Here is a 24,617-nt window from a genome sequence, read left to right on the forward strand (position 1 = left end):
GTAGTCTTTTCTTGCCTACTTTTGATCTTTATTATTGATAATAACAGGCTAAGTTGGTAACAAAGAGAATAGAAGTAGTGGCAGACTTACAGCAGCAACAAAGGCAAAAGGTGGTAGCAGTAGAGGCAGTGGTAGCAGCAACAGTGATATCTATAGTTATAGTGGTACCAGCAGTATAGCAATAAGTGGCAGAAGAAATCCAGAGAACTGCCCAGAAATGACAGTAAGCAGAAGTGGTGGAACAGACACAAATAACGATGGGCCCTAGTCTCTGGAAGAGTTCTAGCAAGCTGACAAGCCTTAAGGACCAGAAATCCCATCAACCTGAGGCTAACAGCTATAACATTTAAAGGCATGCTTAGGAGCCATAGCACTCATCACAAAAAGGTGCTAGAATCCAAGGATTTCAAAAGCTACCAATGTTAGGACCACTAGTAGTTAAAGCCTTACATAATAGGGCCTTTGGTTTCTGGGCTTAGAACTGAAGGCTTGGAGTCTGCCAATTCTGCTCCTAAGCTTTGGGGACTGAGGGGCTTAGGACTACCAATGCTACAGGAATTTCTCTTTGCCTACTTAACGATTTCTATTCAGAGAGAACAAAAAGACAGTCAGCTGATTGGTACACATATATCTAGAAGTAAAATTGCTGGATCAAATACTATACATAACTCCAACAGCTACGAACAAAGAATTTCCCAAAATTATTATACTTATCTTCAAACCCACTGGGAATGTCTGAGAGTTCCAACTGCTCTATAACTTGTCAATACTTTGCATTTCAGACTTCTTCATTAATACCACATTAATAGGTATGAAGTAGGGTTACACTGTAATTTTAATTTGCCATTGTAAGTACTTTTTCACTTTGACAATTTGTTTTTGCAAATTCCTGGTCCAGCCTTTCACCCACTGGTTTAAAACACAGTTGCCTGTATTTTTTTTTATATTGATTTGTATTTTTTTTAGTTCATCATGTATTTTTTAAAGACAATCACTTGTAGTCTATAAAAATTTGCCCAGGAAGTGGCGCTGTGGCTCAAGTGATAGAGTGCTAGTGTTGAGCTGAAGAGCTCAGGGACAGCACCCAGGCCCAGAGTTCAAGCCCCACGATCCACCAAAAAAAAAAAAGCCCAATATACACAAAATTTCCTGATAACGGTCATTAAAAAGAACTAACCTCAAAAAACAGATCCACACCAATATTCAGTCTAGACTGGTTTAATCTTGAAATATAATCCAGTTAAGACTGAAGACCAGCCGGGTGCTGGTGGCTCATGCCTGTAATCATAGCTACTCAGGAGGCTGAGATCTGAGGATCCCACTTCAAAGCCAGCCCAGGAAGGAAAGTCCGTGAGACTCTGATCTCCAATAAACCACTAGAAAACCAGAAGTGGTGCTGTGGCTAGAGGTAGAGCGCTTGCCTTGAGCTGAAGAGCGCAGAGACAGCACCCAGGCCGAGTTCAAGCCCCACGACAAAAAAAAAAAAAAAAGACTGAAGACCAAACACTTCAGATCCTAAACACAGTAATAAAAACTCATTAAGACTTCCGGATTTTTGCTGCCTACTCTGTCAGCATCATCCTCTTTGGTAATTTCACTGTCATCAATTATTTTCCTCCATCACACTTTTGTATGCATAAGCCTCTTTTGGATTATTTTTGTAAGCTATCATTGGCATAACACAACTTCCCGTCAGGCCAGAACTCAAACTCTAGGAACTTACAACTGAACTTGCCTTTGTGGCCTACATAATAACAAAAAGTCACTCTCTAAGGCCCGCCAAAAACAACCAGAATCCAACTTCAAGATCAAACCACCTCAAAGGCAGCCAGCACCTGGTAATGATGATTTTGTATTTTAAAAAATATTCTCTCAATACAAGTCCAATGTCAGATCTAAGCATTGCACCTTTCCAATATATAATTTGCCTTTTTTGTTGTCTTAATTGTATTCTTTAAGTTATGTGCCAGTTGCTCATATCTATAATCCTAGCTACTTGGGAGACTGAGAACAAAGAGGACTACGGTTTACAGCTAGCCTGAGCAAAGACATCCAGGGTAAAATGGTGCATGCTTATTCCATCTGAAATTGGGAGGATAAGGGTATACAAGGCTGGCCCAGACATAAGTTTACAAGGCTTGACCTTCCTGGAAAAACACTGGACACAATGGTGAGCACCTATAATCCCACCGATGACATGAAGCCTGTAAGTAGGCAGCCAGGTAGAAGTGAAACCCCATCCCAAAAATAATCAGTGAACATAATACATCACATTAACAGAGTCAAAGACAAGTATCACGTGATTATCTCAATAGATGCAGAAAAAGCCTTCAATAAAATCCAACAACCATTCATATTAAAAAGCTCTGGAGAAGCCAGGAATAAATATAAGGAACATACATCAAAATAATATATCTGACAGATCAACAGCCAGCATCATAATGAATGGTAAAAAACTAAAACCATTTCCTCTAAAATAAGGAACAAGGCAAGGATATCCACTCTCCACTCTTCAATCCATTCCTAGAATTCCTAGCCAGAACAGTAAGGCAAGAAGGGCAAAACATAAAAGGTATATACATAGGAGAAGAAGAAATCAAACCACGATCTAAAGGACCCACAAGACTCCATCTCCAAGCTAATAGAAACAGGATTAAAAATTATGTCTGAGGAAGTGGCGCTGTAGCTCAAATGGTAGAGTGCTCGTCTTGAGCTGAAGAGCTGAGGGACAGCGCTCAGGCCCAGAGTTCAAGCCCCACAACCGACAAAAAAAAAAAAAATTATGTCTGAGACAAGCAGAAACGGTCAGATAAGTTGATGTTAAGCGAAATGAACCCCAAGATAAGGACTCAAATGTTTTTTTTTCCTTGCTATTGTTTCTAACATATTTATGATTTCTTTGTTGCTTTGTATGTCCCTCCCCCATGGTATAACCCCTTTTTTCACTGTATTTGATGTTGGTATAATTTGTGAAGGGGAAGGAAAAAAACAAATTGTTTAAATAGGGATACAAGTGGCCCCATTGCAACAATGACATGTACAAGACATTATGTTGAAAATGAACTTTACAACTTTGGTGCGGGGGGGGGGGGGGGGTGGGAGGGACGGAGAAACAGGGGAAGGGGGAGATGGGAAGGGATGGGAAGGGGAAACAAAGGAGGAAGCAACAATGCTTGATAAGAAATGTACTCATGGGGCTGGGAAGGTAGCTCAGTGGTAGAGTGCTTGCCTTGCATGCATGAGACCCTGGGTTCAATTCCTCAGCACCACATAAGCAAAAAGAAAATAACAGGAAGTGGCGCTGTGGCTCAAGTGGTAGAGCGCTAGCCTTGAGCTGAAGAGCTGAGGGACAGCGCCCAGGCCCAGAGTTCAGGCCCCATGACCAGACTCAAAAAAAAGAGAAAGAAATATACTCATTACCTTGCTCATGTAATTGTAACCCCTCTGTACGATTCACAATAATAAAAAAAAAAACACCCACTTTGGGGCGCTAGTAGCTCACACCTGTAATCCTAGCTATTCAGGAGGCTGAGATCTGAGGATCAAGGTTCAAAGCCAGCCCAGGCAGGAAAGTCTGTGAGACTCATTTCCAATAAACCACTCAGAAAAACCGAAGTGGCGCAGTGGCTCACGTGTAGAACGCTCGCCTTGAGCTGAAGAGCTGAGGGACAGCGCCCAGGCCCAGAGTTCAAGCCCCGTGACTGACAAAAAACAAAACAAAACACAAAAATCAGTAGCCTTTCTGTTTACCAACAATTTATAAACAGAGAGGAAAATCAGGAAAACAAATCTATTTGCAATAGCCTCAAAAAATATATCTAGGAATAAATCTAACCACCAAGGAAGTAAAACACTAGAAAATTTGAAAGAAAAAAAAAAATCAAAGGCAGTTATCAGAAAATGGAAAGCCCTTCCATGTTCATGGATAGGTAGAACAGTGATAAAAATGGCCATACTGCCAAAAATGGTCTACAAATTTAATGCAATGATCATCCCCAATGAAGTTACCGATATAAAATAAAATGATCCAAAAATTTATATGGAATAAAAGACTTCAAATAGCCAGAGCATTATAGGCAAAAAAAAAAAAGCAATGCTGGTGGTGGTATCACAATCGCAGATTGCAAGTGCTTCTACAGAACTATAATAATAAAAACACCTTAGACAGCGGTGGCTCACGCCTGTAATCCTAACTATTCAAGAGGCTGAGATCTGAGGATCATGGTTCAAAAGCCAGCCAGGGCAGGAAAAGTCTGTGAGACTATTAATCTCCAATCAACCACCAGAAAACAGGAAGTGGTGCTGTGGCTCAAGTGGTAGAAAGCTAGCCGTAAGCTGAAGAGCCCAGGGACAGCTCCCAGGCCCAGAGTTCAATACCCATAACCGACCAAAATATAAAATAAAGTAAAATAAAAACACCTTGGTATTGGTACAAAAATAGACCCAAAGATCAATGGAATAGACTAGAAGATCTGGAAATAAAACCATACACTTACAGTTATCTGGTTTTTGATAAGGGAGCCTAAGATATACAGTGGAAAAACAATAGCCTCTTCAATAATTGGTGTTGGGAAAACTTTAGGCATCTATATTCCTAGAAAACTAAAAGTGGATCTGTTTGTCACCATGCACAAATATCAATTCAAAGTAGATCAAAGACCTCAGTGTCAGACTTCAAACTGAAATTACTAGAACTCATAGGTATAAACAGAAACTTTCTGAAAAGATTCCCAGAGGCACAGATTTGTCAAATGGGATTACAGCAAAATAAGTTTCTGCACAGCAAAGGACATAGTTACTTAAACTAGAAAGATGGCCAATAGACAGAGAGACTATCTTTATAAGGAATACATCTGACCAAGGCCAAATATCCAAAATATACAAGAAGCTCAAGAAATTAACCTTTTCCAAAACTAATAAACCAATTAATCAATGGGAAAGGAGCTAAACAAACTTCTCAGAAGAAACAATGGCAAATAAACATATGAGAAAATGTTCAACATCCCCAGCCATAAAGAACATGTAAATCAAAACAACTTTAAGAGTTCATCTCACTCCAGTTAGATTGGCCAACATTGAGAACTCAAAAAATTACAAAGGCCAGTGGAATTGTGGGGAAAAAGAATACCTATTTCACAGTTGGTGGGAATGTAAACCAGTATAACCAATCTGGTCAGCAGTCTGGAGGGTTCTCAAAAAACTAAACATGGATCTTTCCTATGACCTAGCTATACCATTCCTGGGCATCTACCCAGAACATGACATGCCAGGATACCATAAAGACCTTTACACATTCCTGTCCCTTGCTGTAACCATTCACAATAGCTAAGCTATGGAAACAACCCAGATGCCCTACAATAGGTGAATGGATCAAAGTAAGTGTTACCTATACCTATTTGTACAGAATGAATGGACGTAGAAGAAATCATATTAAGTGAAGTCAAGCTCAGAAATATAAACGCACACATTTTCTCTCATACGCAGAAGCTAGATCTAACATACACTGAAACATGATAAATTATACAGGACTCTAGACATTCACACAATGAGACTAAAGAAAGATATTCCTGGGGCTGGGAAGGTGGCTCAGTGGTAGAGTGCTTGCCTAGGATGCATGAGGCCCTGGGTTCAATTCCTCAGCACCACATAAGCAGAAAAAGTCAAAAGTAGCACTGTGGCTCAAGTGGTAGAGCGCTAGCCTTGAGCTGAAGAGCTGAGGGACAGTGCCCAGGCCCAGGCCCAGAGTTCAGGCCCCACAACTGGTTAAAAATTAAAGAAAAGAAAGTTATTCCTAGAAGAGACACACAAAAGCACAATGCCTATATGCATCTGGCCATATAAAATAGTATTTATTGAAATCAACTCCAGGAAATAGAAACAAGTTTTTTTTTTTCATTGCTGTTTTTGTTTTCTTCCCTTTTGTCTTATTTGTTCATTTATCTGTCTTTGGGAGGGAAAAAGGAGGGAGGTGGCACATAAATGGAGGAACAAAGGGTGATCAGTAGTACTCAGTAGACACTATGTTGAAATCAACTATACAACTTGCAGGTGGGGACAGGAAGACAAAACCGGGAGAGAGAGGGGAGGGGAAAGTGACATTGTCCAAAAAGAAATGTACTTATTACCTGATTTACATAACTGGAACCCCTCTGTATATCACTTTTATAATAACCCTTTTGAAAAAGAGAAAAAAAGATAGGTGCTAGCGGCTCACACCTGTAATCCTAACTACTTGGGAGGGTGAGATCTGAAGAGCAAGGCTGGGGACTGTGAGATTTTTCCTTTTCTTTTCTCTTTCCTTCTTTCTTTCTTTCTTTTTTGCCAATCGTGGGGCTTGAACTTTGGGCCTGGGTACTGTCCCTGAGCTTTTTAGTTAAAGGCGAGCGCTTCTACCACTTGAGCCACTGCTCCACTTCCAATTTTCTGGTGGTTAAGAGTCTCATGGAGTTTCCTGCTTGTGCTGACTTTGAACCACAATCCTCAGATCTCAGCTGAGTAGCTAGGATTACAGTCGTGAGCCATGGACACACAGCTCATTAGACTCATCCCCTATGAACCACTAGAAAACCGGAAGTAGTACTGTGGCTAAAAGTGGTAGAGAGCTAGCAAAAGAGCTCAGGGACAGGGCCCAGGCCCTGAGTCCAAGGCGGAGCCGCATGCTGGTGGCTCATGCTTGTAATCCTAGCTACTCAGGAGGCTGAGATCTGAGGATCATGGTTCAAAGCAAAGCCCGGGCATGAGACTCTTATCTCCAATAAACCACTAGAAAACCGGAAGTGGCGCTGTGGCTCAACTGGTAGAATGTTCCCCTTGAGCTGGAGAGCTAGGGACAGCACCCAGGACCAGAGTTCAAGCCCTAGGACCGACAAAAAAAAAGGGGGGGGGGGACCCTGAAACCAAAACATGTACATATAAATTCACGTATAAATGTACATTTTAAAAAAAAAGTAAAAAAAAAAAAGTAAGATATTGGCAAATCAAATTCATCAACGGAGGGGAAGCTGCATAACAGCTAAGTAGGGTTTAACTCAGAAGACATCTATTAATATAACATCTTATTAGCAGATTAATGGATAAAATACATATATGATCATGCACACCAATACAGAAAAATTGAAATTCAAACAAAAATTGAATTCAACACTTATTTTTATTTGCTTTAAAAACTCAGAAAACGCTGGGCACCGGTGGCTCATGCCTGTAATCCTAGCTACTCAGGAGGCTGAGATCTGAGGATACCAGTTCAAAGCCAGCCCAGGCAGGAAAGTCTGTGAGACTCTTATTTCCAATAAACCACTAGAAAACCAGAAGTGGTGCTGTGGCTCAAGTGGTAGAGCACTCACCTTGAGCTGAAGAGTGCAGAGACAGCACCCAAGCCCCAGGACCGACCAAAAACAAAACAAACAGAAAACACGGGCTAAGAAGGAGGCTCAGTGGTTGTACAGTGCTTGCCTGGCATGCATCAGGCCCTGGGTTTGATTGCTCAGCACCACATAAGCAGAAAAAGCCATTAAGTGGTACTGTAGGGCTCAAGTAGTAGAGCGCTAGCCTTGAGCTGAAGAGCTGAGGGACAGCACCCAAGCTCAGGGTTCAAGCCCCATGACCAGCAAAAACAAACAAACAAACAAAAAAAAAAAAACAGGGCTGGGAAGGTGGCTCAGTGGTAGAGCGCTTGCCTTGCATGCCTGAGGCCCTGGGTTCGATTCCTCAGCACCACATAAGCAAAAAAAGAAAAAAGCCAGAAGTGGCGCTGTGGCTCAAGTGGTAGAGTGCTAGCCTTGAGCTAAAGAGCTGAGGGACAGTGCCCAGGCCCAGAGTTCAGGCCCCATAACCGGACCCAAAAAAAAAAAAACTCAGAAAACACTAGAAAATATTTATTGATCCATCAAAAGCCTTAAGTTTTGTTTTTTGGGGTTTTTTTTTGCCAGTCATGGGGCCTGAACTCTGGGCCTAGGTGCTGTCTCTGAGCTCTTCAGCTCAAGGCTAGTGCTCTACCACTAGAGCCCCAGGGCCTCATGCATGTGAGGCAAGCAGTCTAACCACTGAGCCACCTTCCCAGCCCCAAGCCTTAAGTTTTTGATTGTTTTTTTTTTGGTCCGGCCATGGGGCCTGAACTCTGGGCCTGGGCGCTGTCCCTCAGCTCTTCAGCTCAAGGCTAACTCTCTACCACTTGAGCCACAGAGCCACTTCCGGCTTTTTTCTTTATGTGGTGCTGAGGAATCGAACCTAGGGCCTCATGCATGCAAGGCAAGCGCTCTACCACTGAGCTACCTTCCCAGCCCTCAAGCCTTAAGTTTTAAAAAACCTTAAAGTTATCTTTAGTATTAATAATCAATAGTAACATTATACTTCATGAAGTTTTAGAAGTAGTCCTATTAAAGTCATAAAGTCATAAACAGGAATTTCAGAGTTTTCTCTCTCCAGTGAAAATATAGTGTTCCATGACAATCATGATATATATCCCTATTTCAATCCCCCTTTCAGACTTTGATTACTGTTATTTTCTCTATCTCAAATCTGTTATATACTCCCATTCATTCTTATTTTCAACAACCCTGATACCTGTATAAACTAGAATAGAAACAATCAAACCACTACCATCATATTTCTAATTAGATATTCTACCATCTCTTCCATTTCTATAGGAACTCTCTATTCCTAAAAAAGTACGTGCTAATCCTACCTGTGTATAGCTCAGGGAATAAAAAAACCACCCATGGTAGTTTTCATGATAGAAAACCAAACTGTATTAGTAAAAAAAGTATATTCCCTATGACACCTAAAATACTTATCATCTAGCTCTCTGTAGTAAACTAGTTCTTGGGCCCACAAAGCTCCCTGCATAAGAAAAGGAAGATCGCCCAGCACTAGAGGCTCACGCCTGTAATCCTAGCTACTCAGGAGGTTGAGATCTGAGGATCTCAGTTCAAAGCCAGCCTGGGCAGAAAAGTCCATGAGACTCTTATCTCCAATTAACCACCAGAAAAACAGAAATGGCAATGTGATTCAAGTGGTAGAGTGCTAGCCTGAACTGAAGATTTCAGAGACAGCACCAAGGCCAGAATTCAAGCCCCATGATTGACAAAAAAAAAAAAAGTCTATGGGATGTGGATTAGTGGTAGAGTGCTTGCCTAGCAGGCATGAAACTGTGGCTCAATTCTTAAATACTATATAAACAGAAAAAGCCGAAGTGGCGCTGTGGCTCAAGTTGTAGAGTGCTAGCCTTGACCAAAAAACTCAGGGATAGTACCCAGGCCCTGAACACAAGACCAGCAACCAACCAACCAACCAACCACAACAACAAAAGAGAAAGAGAGAGAGAGAAGCATAATGGAGTCACAAGCTTAAGCCATATAGCCTAAGTGCAAAGCAATAGTGCAGGTTTGAGCAAACTCTCAAGAAGGATGCTCAAGCAAATATCTCCAAACACAAGTTTGGACAGAGACAGACAACAGACAAATAGAAAGCTGAGGGAAAATAGAAAATAGAAAACTAACTCTAAGATAGTGTAAAAGTAAAAAATGTAATTATATAGGGCAGAGAAAAGAAGTTTAGGGTGACATTAAGAATCTTAAAATAGACATATTCCCCATTAGATAACATTTAAAAATTGAAAAACAGTAGAATCAGGCATTCATAAGTGAAAACAAAAAAAGACAGATCAGAAGAAAGAATTAAAAAGTATTAGTAAGCTCAGAGTAAGGGGGAAAGATTGTGAACAGATGAAGCAGGAAACTAAAGTTTCCATTATAAATCATATAACATTCTTTTTATGCAGTTATATTAATGAGAGAGGCAGAGAGAGAGAGAAAGCGAGAGGAGGAGGGCACACAAAGAGCTCAAGAGGCTGAAATCTGAGGATCATAGGAACTAGCCAGAACTGCAGACAAATCCAAATAACTAGAAAAAAGCTGGACCTGGAAGTGTGGCTCAAATGGCAGAATGCTAGCCATGAGCAGAAAAACAGTCTCCCAGGACCTGAGGGTTTTAAAAAAAGAAAAAAGAATATAACCACAAAATCCCCTCCCATATAACTAACATAAATTAAACAAATAAAAAATGTTAGCACTTAATATCAATTAGCAATTAACTGACTCCTCTACAAATACCTGAGCATTACTGTCTGTGTCAAGCATTTTTCTACGTGCTAGAACACAAAAGCAATGAACAAAACCAAGTCCTTGCCCTCATGAAGTATATCTTCAGAGAAGAAGGCAGATAATAAATAATTTAAGGTATGCTATAACGTCAATCAATACTGTGGGAAAAGAAAAAGCAAAGTAAGGGAACAGAGTGTGATGGGAATGCTCCTTAGATAGGGTTTTCAGAAAATGCCTCTTCAAGAACTAAAGAAAAGTCGGGTGCTGGGGGCTCACACCGGTAATCCTAGCTACTCAGGAGGCTGAGATCTGAGGATCTTGGTTCAAAGCCAGCCCGAATAGGAGGGTCCATGAGACTCATCTCCAATTAACCATCAGAAAACCAGAAGTGGCGCTGTGGCTCAAGTGGTAGAGTGCTAGCCTTGAGCTGAAGAGCTGAGGGACAGCACCCAGGCCCAGAGTTCAGGCCCACGACCGACCAAAAAAAAAAACAGTTTAAAAGTTTCATTTTTAAGCCTCTCACAGTCCAAAGCAATTTAACACTCAACACTCAGTACCAAAAGTTTTCTATAGTGGCAGATATTACCATCTTTCCTTCTCAAACTACACTAATAGTGATGTATATCACACGGATACTGTATTGCATATCTACACTAATAGTGATGTATATCACACGGATACTGTATTGCATATCTATGTATCTTCATCACATCTCCCAGTATCCCTAGTCACTAAAACATTAAAATGACTGGATAAATTTACCTCTAAATATTTTCTTTCCAGAGAAGGTGGTATGATATTTTAAATTCCAGTGTTTTATTCTTATTAGGTAGTTAAACGTTTTCCTAAATCAAAGATCTCAAGAGATTAATCAAGATGTCATTATAGTCTCTCTGCCTCCTTGCTGACATGGTATGTATGAAAAAGCTTGTGGTCAAGTAGGGGAAAGAGCAGCTTATTTTAAAGATGACCCAGGACTGAACCCACACAGGGTTAGGGAACTTTTTTCCTGCTAAGGACTATCTGGATATTTGTAACACCATTTACAAAATTACCAATACAGGTAGATGGCTGAGGACAGACAAGGAGAAGCATGCATGTCTTGTCCTGTACCAAATGATTTTTTTTCTGGCTACTTATACAGCAGATATTTTCCCAACCCTGATAGAATGGTGGGTACTGCTAATTTTGAGCAGTTTCTCCTAGAGAATCAAAATGAACAGAAAAATTGAGAACTGGTGGATAGGGTTGTAACATCAAAAGCAAATGGAAGATCACCATAACTGCTGAGGTACTTGTTTCCCCCCAAAAAGTTACTCAAATAGCTCACAAAGAATATTTGAATAATAATTTCTATGACTGGCAGTGTGTACCTGCTAAGAGCAGAGAGTAATAAAACTGGAGATTTAAACTGTCCAAATTACCAGGACAACGAAGGGAAGGATTAAAAGTAATTTATCTGGGCCAGGCTGGATAGCTCATAATTAGAACTACTAGGGAAGCAGAGATTGGGAGCACAGTTCGATGCCAGCAAAATTTTGAAACTCCATCTCAAATAAGCCAACCACAGTATCATATACCTGGGGTACTAGCTACTGGGAGGCACAGGTAGGAGAATTATGATCCAAAGCCCAGCTTGGCAAAACACAAAGAACCCATCTGAAATATATATAAAGCAAATAAGGGGGTCAGTGTGTAGCTCAAGTGGCAGAATGCTTGGCTAGCAAGCACAAGGCCCTGTGTGAAGGCCTAGTGAGAAAGAAAGAAAGAAAAAGAAAGAGAGAAAGAAAGAGAGGAAGGAAAGAAGGAAGGAAGGAAGGAAGGAAGGAAGGAAGGAAGGAAGGAAGGAAAAAGAAAAAAATTCAAATTAATTACATGGTGGTAAAGTTTACCACAGTCTTTGTGCTCTCATTAAACAGAAGTCAACAGAAATTTAAAGAAGTTTATAGGGAAATGCAACACATTTATTTTCCTTTCCAAAAGACTTCATTCAGGCTGAGAGTTTCAGCCATCAAATGGTCTTTTGCTTAAAAAAAAAAATTTAACTAAAAAAAATTGTATTCAGATAAAAGTGACCATTTTATTTCAAATATAGTCAATAGACAATACAAAATCTCATATTCAAAAATAGGGTTCATGTTAATAAATTTTATTCTCAAAAATTTGTACCATTAAAAGTAAACTCAAGCTACTAACATTTATTTTACATAGCAAAAAAAGGTAGCACGTTTAGAGAAAATAAACTCAAATTCAACAAATAGCTTGGTTTAAGGCTTAAAAGCTAGTGAGGAATTTCTGGAAGAAAACGATGGTGAACTAAATGCTAATATATGTATACATACGTGTGTGTGTGTGTGTGTGTGTGTGTGTGTGTGTGTGTGTGTGTGTATCACAGATGACTTGAATTAGAGCATCACATTCTTGTACAGAATTTGGAGTTGATATTACTGGTTGCTTACAAGCAACTTGCTCACCATTTCTTTTTTTTGGAGGGGGAAGAAGGGGGTCCAGTCGTGGGGCCTGAACTCTGGGCCTGGGTGCTGTCCCTCAGCTCTTCAGCTCAAGCCAGCGCTCCACCACTTGAGCCACAGCGCCACCTCTGGCTTTTTTCTTTTCTGCTTATGTGGTGCTGGGGAATCCAACCCAGGGCCTCAGGCATGCAAGGCAAGCGCTCTACCACTGAGCCACCTTCCCAGCCCTTGCTCACCATTTCTGAACTTTAGTTTCTCATCTAACATGAAGATGATAATGCTTATTTATTGGCAATAATGTTATTTACTGGCAATCCTGCAAACTGGAAGTACAAAGTATTTCAAGTACAAATAGCATTAAAAAGCTTTCAAATCTGCAAAGCTCTCTATGTTTGTCATATGTTAATCACAATAGAAAAATAACCACTTCCAGATTTTTTTCTAGTTTTAACAATGATTATCCAGGGCTGGGAAGGTGGCTCAGTGGTAGAGCGCTTGCCTTGCATGCCTGAGGCCCTGGGTTCGATTCCTCAGCACCACATAAGCAAAAAGAAAAAAGCTGGAAGTGGTGCTGTGGCTCAAGTGGTAGAGCGCTAGCCTTGAGCTGAAGAGCTGAGGGACAGCACCCAGGCCCAGAGTTCAGGCCCCACGACAGGACCCAAAAAAAAACCAATGATTATCCAATTCTGTGAAACAATAGTTTACTAAGAAAAAAGGTGAAATTAAATTTTAAGCTTAAATAAAGAAGACCTGTCTTATTTATATATTCCAAAAGAATATTTTCAATAAACGCCTATATAAATTGTAAAGAATACACAGTTTAACCACTTGTAAGCAATGTACCATCTGACTTCAGGTAGAATGTTTATCTTCGGTATGCTTTGAAACCAAATAGTGTGTATTAAGCAGAAGCTTTTTATTTTTTGGGGGGGGAGGGGGGACAGTCCTGGGGCTTGTGAACTCAGGGCCTGGGCACTGTCCCTGAGCTTGTGCTCAAGGCTAGCACTCTACCACTTGAGCCACAGCGCCACTTCCAGCCTTTTCTGTTTATGTGGTACAGAGGAATAGAACCCAAGGCTTCATGCATGTTAGGCAAGCTAAACTTTACCACTAAGCCACATTCATTCCCAGCCCCAGAAGCATATTTTTAAAACTGTCTTATTGCTTCTGCCTTTATACTCAGAAGAAAAAAAACACAAGCAATGCCCTTCCTTCATCAAAAGACATCAGAAGAGTTTCCACTTCTTAAATTTTTAAACAGATTTGCCCACTTACCATTTAAGCTCCATGAAAAGCATAGTTATCTCCTCCCACTGTATCCCCAATATCTAAGGACCAACACCAAGTAGGTCCTTAGTATGTATAAAAATGAACAAATGAGTGCCGGGAGATGGTGGTTCATGGCTGAAATTCTAGCTTCTAGCTACACAGAAAGCTGAGGTCTGTTTATCAAGGTTCAAAGTCAGCCAACCTAAGAAACCAAGAGTCTCTAGTCTCCAATAGACAACCCAAAACAGGAAGTGAAGGTGTGTGGCTCAAGTGATAAAGCCATCAGCCTTGGGTGGAAAAAGCTAAGCAAGAGTGAGGGCTTGAGTTCAAGCCCAAGCATGCCACCAGTGAGCACAAACACAAAATGAATCAATGAGCTACACCTCTGTTTAACAGAACAATTTCACCTATACAGCCATCATTCCAAGAGAGAGAGTAACTATGTAGAGAATGAATTACTCTTTCAACTGTATTAACATAGTAAGCTGAAAAGGATCTTTAAATACACACAAATGCATTACTCACATATATCTGATTCACAGAGCCAGTTGTAAAATTATTTTCTCAGAAAATTTAGATGTATTCTAACACACAAATAGCATCAGGAAAGTATATTACAATGTTGAGAAGCAAGCAGTACCTTCCATTTCTGTTGCAATCTGCTATAAAGAGGCAAAGTGAACAGTATTTCCAAAGACGCACCACAGTATTTTGAAACATAAATCAAAGAAAGGTGGAGTATAATGTGAAAAAGACAGGCCTACCATTTCACTATTATGCTGCAATTTGAAAACACAATATTAAGTTAAAAATAATTGCATTCAAATATAACACCTAATGAATATCCGTACAGTTGATTAACAGATCTGGCTAAGAAAAGTTATTTTCCAGGCTTTAGAGCTACATGATCAACTTCTTGACTACAAAGCTTAGAGGCTATTTTTATTAAAATAATACTATTTGTAGGAAGTGGTGCTGTAGCTCAAGTGGTAGAGCGCTCACCTTGAGCTGAAGAGCTGAGGGACAGCGCCCAGGCCCAGAGTTCAAGCCCTATGACCGACAAAAAAAAAAATAATACGATTTGTATGCAATTTCTCTCATAATTTTAAAGTCTAGGCTAAGATATTCAGCAGTTAACACACTTATTATATTTGATTCTACAGCCTTCACAAGCATAATTATCTGGGTGGAACAGGCTTCATTCACGGTTGGCAAGCTATGATCTACATCTCACATCAATACTCCACAAGCACGGATTGCGAAATTCTTATGGTCATCTTCAAAGACACTTGACCGTGAGTCCAACTGCTGGTAAACATTTTTTAAAGTCAATCCACAGACAAACACAAACACCAGTACGAAAACAAAGCTCTCTATGGCAACTAAGGAGTAGGGGGAAGTGGGCGGAATCCAGGGGAATATACAAGATAAAGCTCAATTAATTGCTCCCCCCAGTTTTCTCCTCAGGATCCTAAACAATGGGCGTTGGGCACTTCTTTGGGAGCGCTTTCAGAGCAGAAATTTCTCGTTTCCACAGCTCCTCTCCACAGCCACCAGCAGGGCCCTTTCTTCCTCTCCCTCACCCCGCCCAGCTCGCACGAATTACCATTCGTACGAAGGTGCCTCCTATCCGCTCGCGGCGTCTCCCCGAACACGCCCACGTACCCTGAACTGGCCTCGGGCACGGGCTGCCCGGGAGCAGGTGGGGCGGCGGGGGTCCGCCGCGCACGGGCCCGGGCTCGGGTCCTGCTCCCAAACCGTCCCCGCAGCCCGGCGTCTAGGAGCGTGCCGAACCCGACACGGCGCTGGAATTCCGGATATTTACACTCCGAGAGCGCGGCAGGGCCAGTGTGCGCTCGGACGCGTCCGGCATCTCCTCGGGTGTCTGCACGCCGCGCTCCCCGCGGCGGCGGCGGCGGCGGCGGAGCCGACCTCCGGCTGCGTCCGCACGGCGGCGGCGGCGGCGCCCCGCAACAGGTCACGACGACCGCCGTCTACGGGCGGCCACCTCCGCAGCCCGGCCTCGGGGCTATAGCCGCCCGGGCCAGGGGAGGGGGTGTGGCCGGCTCCGCGAGTCCCGGCGGGGCGGCCGAGGTCGGGCTCACCTGAAGGGAGGCTGAGGCGCCGGCAGCAGCGGCGGGAGGCGGCCGGGAGCCTCCGCCACTCGGGAGAAGAGCGGGGCGAGGCGGGCTCCGAGGGTCGCCCGCGCCCCGGGCCTCGGGCCCGAGCCAACCGGCCGACTCCCCACAGCCGCCCGGGACTGGGAGAGCGGAGGCGCGGCCCCCGCCGCCAAAGCTCCGCAGCCCTCCCGCGCCGGAGGGGCCCGCCGCCGGGAGAGCAGCACCGCACCGCGCCGCATCGCCCGAGCCGCCGCCATTCCCCGCGCCGCCGCCCGGGGGGTCGCAGCGCGCCCACCTTCCCTCCCCCGCACCACCCGCCGCAACAGCACCGACCTGTGCGGCCGCGGCCGCCACCTCAAGGGCTGGAAGGGCGACGCCGGCCTCACGTTCCACCGCCGCAACCGCCGAGGGTAGCGCCGGGCGAGCGGAGCAGCCGGCGTCTCTCATTCAGCGCCCGCCGCTGGCGCTCGGGGGAGGGGAGTGCGCGGGATCCACCCCGTCCGCGCGGGGGTGGGGGAGGAGAGCGGGCCTGGCGGGGGCGCGCGTCGGCGGGAGGGGCGGGGCAGGGGCGGGGGCGCGCGCGCGCGCCCACCGGCCGAGCCCGAGCGCGGGCGACCCGAGCGCCCAGCCCGCGGGGTCTTTCCCGGGCGCTTCCCAGCCGCCGCGCGGCTGCGGGCCGAGGCCAACCGCCGCCGCCCCTACCCTCCGCGCGCCTCCAGCCGCAGCCCCACCGCACAGCGCCCGCCGCGGGGAGTGGCTCCACTGGCCGAGGGAGGCTGCTCTAGGCGACGGACAGGTGGGGCGTCGCTGCAGCCCCCTCTCCCGCGCCGGGCCTCCGTGGTGCAGTCCCCTGGGGCGCCTGGCCTCTCCGCACCCCGCCTTTAAGGCACTTGTTCCCAGATCAAATATCCAGCTCAGGCTGCACACGGGAAGGGAGCTCCAAGCGTGAAGTCACCCCCCCTCACCGTCACAGGGTCATAGATTATGGGGATCAGTTCCCCCCCACATTAGGATTCCGGAAGTGTTGGAAGTGCGCCTTTGTAGGTGTTAGGCAGGGTTCTATGACAGCAGTTTGGCATCCGCCTGCCTCGGGTTCCTGAGTTCCAGGCGATGGGTCTTTTCACATCGTTGCAGGAACACGATTCTTTTAAATATGAAATAATTCCTACGAAGGAAAAGGGGGTGCATTTGATAGAAGCGGTGGGAGGAGGCTGCGCGGGGCACCCGTCCTTATGGGTGGCCTACTTAACATCACCATTTGAGGCAGTGTGACTTTCAGTGGAAGGCTTTCCGTGAGCCGCCTTTGTAGCTGCAGTCACTAGGCAGGTTGGAAATGGATGGGTCACTTGATGACCTGCAGACCTGTTTTCCTCTAGGCATCGTGTAATAGAATGTAGAAGGAAAACTTGAGTCTGCATTGAGAATAAACCCCAAAAGGGCTTTATTTTTATTAAAACCCATTTGGTTTCTCTTCCTTCCTTTACTACCCACTGAACAACTGATCCCTCATGTATAAGAAGAAGGCTATTTTCTCATTGGCTACTTTCTTCCATACTTTCTTTTACTCTAGTTGAGGAAGCTAAAATACCCTTTTAGCACCCTTCTCTCAAGTAGGCTTACTTCCTTAACTCGCCTCCTCCAAAGGTAAGGTAACAGCCACAAAACAAGAATAGGTTAATTGTTCAAGGTTTCAGTTGTTTGCGTGTGCCGGCACAGGAGCTTGAATTCAGGGCCTTGGCTTTTTCTGCTCAAGGCTGGCACTCTACCACTTCTAGCTTTTCACTAATTAACTTGAGATAAGAGTCTCAGGAACTTTTCTGACTGCCTTCGATGGGGAATCCTCAGATCTCAACCTTCTGAGTAGCTACTATTATAGTTGAGCTACCCGTACCTGGCCAGCTTCTAGCCTCAGTGAAATGACTGGCAAAAGAAACCAAAAGGAGCAGGGCGGTGGCTCACGCCTGTCATCCCAGCTACTCAGGAAGCTGAGAGCTAAGGATTGAGGTTCAAAGCCAGCCCCGGCAGGAAAGTCCATGAGACTCTTATCTCCAATAAACCACCAGAAAATCGGAAGTGGCACTGTAGCTCAAGTGGTAAAGCACTCACCTTGAGCTGAAGAGCTGAGGGACAGTGCCCAGGCCCCAGAGTTCAAGCCCCACAACCGACAAAAAAAAAAAAAAAAGGAAAAAACAAAACATTTCAGATGAAAATAAGAAGGGAGAGGAGTAAACTATTGATAAAAAGAAATGATAAGAGGCTGGGAATGTGGTTCAAGTGGTAAAGTGCTAGCATGCATGAACCCCTGAGTTCCATTCCTCAGCACCACATAAGCAGAAAAAGCTGGAAGTAGTGCTGTGGCTCAAGTAGTGGAGTTCTATCCTTGAGCAAAAGCTAGGGGACAGTGCCAAGACCCTGAGTTCACAAGCCCCAGGACTGGCGAAAAGAAACAATAAGCAAAATGAGTTAGCAGTTGGAAAGCGTCCCCCTAGTTATTGAGTTGGGGAAATGCTTATTCTTTTTTCAAAGTTAGTAAGAGATTAAGGAATAGGGAGTTGGCTATGTGCCAACAATAATACCTACAGTGATTTATATGCATAGAGAGATACCATTACCACAAACAATTAACTGCTCCTAAGAAATAGAACACTTTACCGGACTTATATAAAATGGTGGCTCCTCTGTACAACACCTTTATAATAATAACAAAATTAGATTTTTTTAAAAGCTGAGGAACATCAGAATTATATCTGTATCAAAGTCTTGCAATTCAACTTGAGTTAGAGTTTCATAACAACAAATGTGCCTGTGTTCCTACAGCTCCAAATAATTTTTACAGTTTACTGTAAAAGCAGTGAAGTTTTCCTTTGGACTTTGAAGAGAAGCCATTTGATTCAGGAGCTCAGCCCCAGATACACTAAATTCTTGTGCCTACATATTTTCTGAGTTTGAAGTAATTACCCCAAATCTGTTTCTCATGTGGATAACTGTAAAATCATACTTTTATTAACCTTGTGAGTTTTGTTAAGTTCAAATTTCTAATCCTGATTAAGAATTTGTGTATTAAAAATATACAAAAAAGTTCATTTCAGTGCCCTTTATATAAATGAAAGCAAAGACTACTAGCACTAAAATTTCTTTACCAGGGCAGTTAGAGCAGTTAAATTCTGTGTTGCTCTATGGAGCCAATTTGCTTTTGGCAAAAGACAAGAAATAGCTAAAAGGCTTAGTGTAACAAAATGCTAATGTATAAAATAGAAGTACTATTATATAAAATACAAATCAATAAAAATTCAATATGCCCAAAAGTTACTTCAGAAGAATCACCATGATGGAACAATTTTATTAATACCAAATTATTTCTGAGTAGCAAGCTAAAGAACTATTTAGAATAATCAGGTCAAAGACAGACCACCACTGTAAGAAACAAATTGACAAACAGTTCAGCTCATCATAGTTGTCAAAAACAAAGGCTGCATTTTGGGCTTTTGGGTGATTAATTGGAGATACAAGTCTCAGATCTTATTTTTTAGGCTGGCTTAGGACCACCATCCTCAGATCTCAGCCTCCTGAGTAGCTAGAATTACAGGTGTGAATCACCCACACCAGACTGAAAATGTTTTTCAAGGAAGAAAGATGACCCACTGATGGAATTGAAAACAGTAATAATTTTGTGACCATTATGGCAAAGATGGGGTACAGTAAGAATCAGTGGAGGATCTAAATATAGGAAGAATGGGGGAAGATATTTGTTATTGTCACAGTGTGTTTTCACACACACTTCTTACTTGTTGCAGGAAGGAAGGAGTATTGGAGAAATTAGACAAAACTCTCTGTAATCAAAATTAACATCATAGATAAGAAATAAAAGGACATTATTTGCTTCCAGATATGATTCTCCAAACACATCTTCTAAATGAAGAAATGTCAGATGGATCCCCAATGAGGAATGTTCTGTTTTGTTTTGTTTTTTTTAATAGGCACTATATTCTTCTAAGATGTCAAATAAGACAGAGGCTATGAAAATATCCCAGGTGAAAAACCATGACAACAAATATGAAATACTAGACTGTATCTTTTCCTGGAAAAGGAAAAAAAATGCTCTGAAAAGATATTATTGGATTAATGGGAAGACTGCTAGAAATTGATTAGATAAAAGTATTTCATCTATGTTAAAAACCACGAACTTAGTAAATACTGGAATTAGGAAATACACACGAGTATTTAGATGCAAAATGCTAGGATGTATATATGGCTCAGGAAATAAAAGCATATATAGCAAAAGAGAAAATTAAAATGATAATATATTAACAGTATGTCCCTGGGTAAAGAGCAAGTATTTCTTGCAATCTTTCTATAAATTTTAACTTATTCCAGTAAAAGTTTAAAAAAAGTTTTGAATTAGGGCTAGACAAGGTAACTCACATCTTTAATCTTAGCTACTAGAGAGATGAGAATCTGGAGAATTTGGTTCAAGACTAGCCTGAGGCAAAAGTTATCAAGACCCAATCTCAACAAACCAAGCCCAGGCCAGGTGCAGCTCACCAGAAGTTCCAGCTAAATTGGAGATCAGAAAAAACTGAGTCCAAAGCCACCCCTGGGCAAATTCCAAGATCCTATCAGAAAACTAACTAAAGCAAAAAAAACTAAGGTGTGACTGAAGCAATAATGCACTTTCCTAGCAAGTATAAAGCCCTGAGTTCAAAACCTAGTACCCAAAAAACAAATGGGCAAATTAGAATTTGAGCCAGGTACTGGTGATATACAATTGTAATGTCTGCACTTAGGAGGCTGAAACAGGGGGGTTGTGGCTTCTAGGAAACTTGGGCTACATATTAAGTTAAAGGCTCAAGTGGTAGGTAGAATGCTATCCTTGAGCTGAAGAGCTGAGGGATAGTGCCCAGGCCCAGAGTCTAGGCCCCAAGACTAAGTAAAAAAAAAAAAAAAAGAGAGAGAGAGAGAGAAAAGAGAAAAGAAAAAAGAAATTCCTACACTATAATATCATAATTTAAGTTTTTTTGGTGATTCTATGGATCAAACTCAAAGCTTTGTTTATACTAAGGAAACAGTATACCACTGAACTACACCCCTAATCCCAACATCCTAATTTTAAATTAACCATGTAACTGACAAGTCCCACAGACTTTCTGAAAATTCTTATTACTTCTATGAAACTGTCTCATCTCTTAGGCTAAAATGATAGAAACAGGAAATATATAATTGAAGAGTCATCTTATTCAACTTATAAACAAACAGGCTTAGAGATGAAAGGTTCAAGGTCCTTGAACTAGTAGTTATCAAATCCAAGAACCTAGTACAGCTGCTAAGCAGCTACCAATTAGTTTCTATCAGTTTCACTCTCTGGTAAATTTTTGGTGCTGGAACTGAGGTTGGAACCCAGGGCCTTACTCTCTCACTTGGCTTTTTTCCCTCAAGACTGGTGCTCTACAATTGAGACACCTCTACTTCTGGATTTTTGTTAGTTAACTGGAGACAAGAGTCTCAAGGACTTTCCTGCCTGGGCTGGGTTCAAACTGTGAGCATCACAGTACCGGGGATTACAGGTATGTGCCACCATGCCCTGCAATTTCTCCCTCTTCTGAGTTTCCTAAGAGCCTTTCCTCCTTTTCCTCCTCCCTCCCTCCTTCTCCCTCCTTCCTCTTTTCTTCCTCCCTCCTCCCACATTATATATATGATTTCTCCTCCAAAGTATACATTGTGGGATTTCCTCATGACTGTTCCTGGCATGTTTACAATGTATCCCAATTAATCTCACCTCCTACATTCTTACTTTTTTATGTGTATACTGAGAACTCATATGAGCTTACTGCTTCAACTATCACTGCTCCACTGGTATTCCCACCTAGATGTCTGGACCACATCTTATTGCTTCCAGGACATTCTGCTCTTAGAAGACTGAAATAACTCTAAAAGGAAAATTTTCAATATCCAACAGAAAAAAATCTATGAAAATACATTCATTCCTATTGATAATCTAAGAAATACACATTAAAAACAAGCTACATTTTGCATTAACAGACAACTCATTAAGAGTTATAATATTGTATTTTAATAAGGATGTGAGCAACAGATTCTCATACCTTGGAAGTATAAATGAGCACATTTCTTTTTTTGTAGGTGTAGGGCTTGAACTCGGCCTGGGCACTCACCCTCAGCTCTTCAGCTCAAGGCTAGCTCTCTACCTCTAGAGCCACAGCGCCACTTCCGGTTTTCTGATGATTACTTGGTGATAAGAGTCTCACAGACTTTCCTGCCCAGACTGGCTTTGCACCATGATCCTCAGATCTCAGCCTCCTGAGTAGCTAGGATTACAGGCATGAGCCATTGGCACCCAGCAAGCATATTTCTTTGACACTTTGCCAGCACAGAGAAGGTGTTTAAATGGGCATAGTCTTTGGTTTAAACATTTCATAAATGAATATCCTACAAAGGTACTATGAAATATTTAATGGAATGTACAAAGGGCTGTTCATTAAATTTTTTTTTTCTTTGGCGGCTGTGGGGCCTGAACTCTGGGCCTGGGTGCTGTCCCTCAGCTCTTCCGCTGTAAGCGCTCTACTACTTGGGCCACAGTGCCACTTCCGGTTTTCTGAGTGGGCTGGCTTTGAACCATGATCCTCAGATCTCAGCCTCCTGAGTAACTAGGATTACAGGCACAAGCCACCTACGGCAAAGAAAAATACCCCTGTATAAACAGTAAGAGGGGAAAAAGAAAAAAAATGTGAGGCCCAGCTAAGTGGTTCCTACCTGAAATCCCTACCCCCTTCCTGCCCCCCCCTTCCTGCCCCCCCTTCCCCATCCTCCACACACACACACACACACACACACACACACACACACACACACACACACACAAACACACTCAGGAGACAGATAGTGGGAGGACTGATGCCTGAGGCCAGCCCTAGCGAAACTGCCTCTCAACAAAAAAAAAAGAGTTGGGTGTATTGGTGGTCATCTATGATCTCAGCTATGTGGAAAGATCAAGATCCAAGTCCACCCAGTTAAGACTGTCTCAAAAATAACTAAAGCAAAAAGAGCTATGGGGTATGTGGCTCAAGTGATAGAGTACCGATCAAGACCACACAAAGGTGAAGTATGCTCAGTAGGATTCCATTACCTGACTTATAGTCTGCTTGTTTGTTGCCTCCTTATAAAACTGGGTTTTAGTTGGGCTGGGGTAGAGGTGGGAGGCTCGTGGTTGTAATCCTAGCTACTCAGGAGGCTGAGATCTGAAGATCACAGGCAAGCCTAGACCAATAACTCTACAAGATTTTTATCTCTACTTAAACACCAAAAGCCAGAAGTGAAGCTGTGGCTCAAGAGATACAACACTAGCCTTGAGCACAAAAGCTCAAGGACAGTGCCCAGGCTCTGAGTTCAAGCCCTGGAACTTGCACAAAGGCAAAACAAAAAACTCTAAGTCTTGTATACATTGTCAATAAAGAGCAGACCTTTATATCAACAAGACTTGCAGAACTAACAAAGAATAGTCCACAATAGGACCTCTGATATAATTTGGAACTCATAATTTCTATAATTTATTTGTTATAGAAGCTTGTTTAAGAGTCCCAAAGAGGGGTGGGAATGTGGCTTAGTGGCAGATTTCTTGCCTCCCATGCATGAAGCCCTGGGTTCCATTCTGCAGTACCACATATGCAGAAAAAGCCAGAAGTGGGCCTGTGGAAGAGTGCTAGCCTTGATCAAAAGAAACTCAGGGGGCTGGGAAGATGGCTCAGTGGTAGAGCGCTTGCCTTGCATGCCTGAGGCCCTGGGTTCGATTCCTCAGCACCACATAAGCAAAAAGAAAAAAAGCCGGAAGTGGCGCTGTGGCTCAAGTGGTAGAGCGCTAGCCTTGAGCTGAAGAGCTGAGGGACAGCGCCCAGGCCCAGAGTTCAGGCCCCACGACTGGAACCCTCCCCCCCCCAAAAAAAAATGAATGAAAAAAAAAAAAAAACTCAGGGACAGTGCCCGGGCTTTGAGTTCAAGCCCAGGACTGGCCAAAAAAAAAAAAAAAAAAAGTTCCAAAGAGTTGAACCTTTTCAAAATCTAATCACCTAAAAATTCCTTGGAGGTCTAATTTCTTATTTTTCCCACCAATGTTAAAAATATATTGCAGGAGATAATTTTCTACCAAAGTAGCACAGTATTACAGTTGGTGATCACATTACAGATGGGAAAGGCTTACTACATAACCACTGAGCCCATTTCCCTGGAGGGATGCAATTCTATCTGTGGTTTTAAATTCCAGAAAGGAATGTTCTTAATCTTTCTGGAAATTAGTGACATAAGCATTTTAAAGTACTTCTTTTAGATCAACCAAGAGGTTTCATGTAATTTTTTACTTGGCATATTTCAATTGTTTTTTAAATTAGAAGCAAGCATTGAGTATATTGGGATGTCACTAAGGCTTCAATTAGCAAACGAGTCTTTTATAATTATGATATAACCTTATCACTGATTTGTTGTTCATTGCTGATTACTGACAATTGTATTTGCTATTAAAAGCAAATTACCTAACTTATGTAATTGTAACACGCTGTACATCACTTTTATAATAATAATATTAAAAAGTAAAGAACAAAAAAAGAAAGACTAAACTTTGAAAATATTTTTTAAAAAGCAAATATAGCTAGAAC

At 42.6% G+C, this 24,617-nt stretch overlaps 1 protein-coding gene across 2 annotated transcripts in view; it reads right to left on the reverse strand.

Annotated features, from left to right (window-relative positions):
- The window catches only part of Ralgps2 (Ral GEF with PH domain and SH3 binding motif 2), a 136,689-nt gene extending 120,259 nt beyond the window's left edge, over positions 1 to 16,430 (reverse strand). For both annotated transcript variants that reach the window (XM_042674682.1, XM_042674681.1), the window contains exon 1: positions 16,294 to 16,430. The gene's annotated coding sequence lies outside the window, so the exon portion shown is untranslated. The remainder of the gene's footprint in view (positions 1 to 16,293) is intronic.
- Between the last annotated feature and the right edge of the window lie 8,187 nt (positions 16,431 to 24,617).

This window comes from Dipodomys spectabilis, unplaced genomic scaffold (assembly GCF_019054845.1).
Source record: "Dipodomys spectabilis isolate Male_0828 unplaced genomic scaffold, ASM1905484v1 ptg000019l, whole genome shotgun sequence".
NCBI lineage: Eukaryota > Metazoa > Chordata > Mammalia > Rodentia > Heteromyidae > Dipodomys > Dipodomys spectabilis.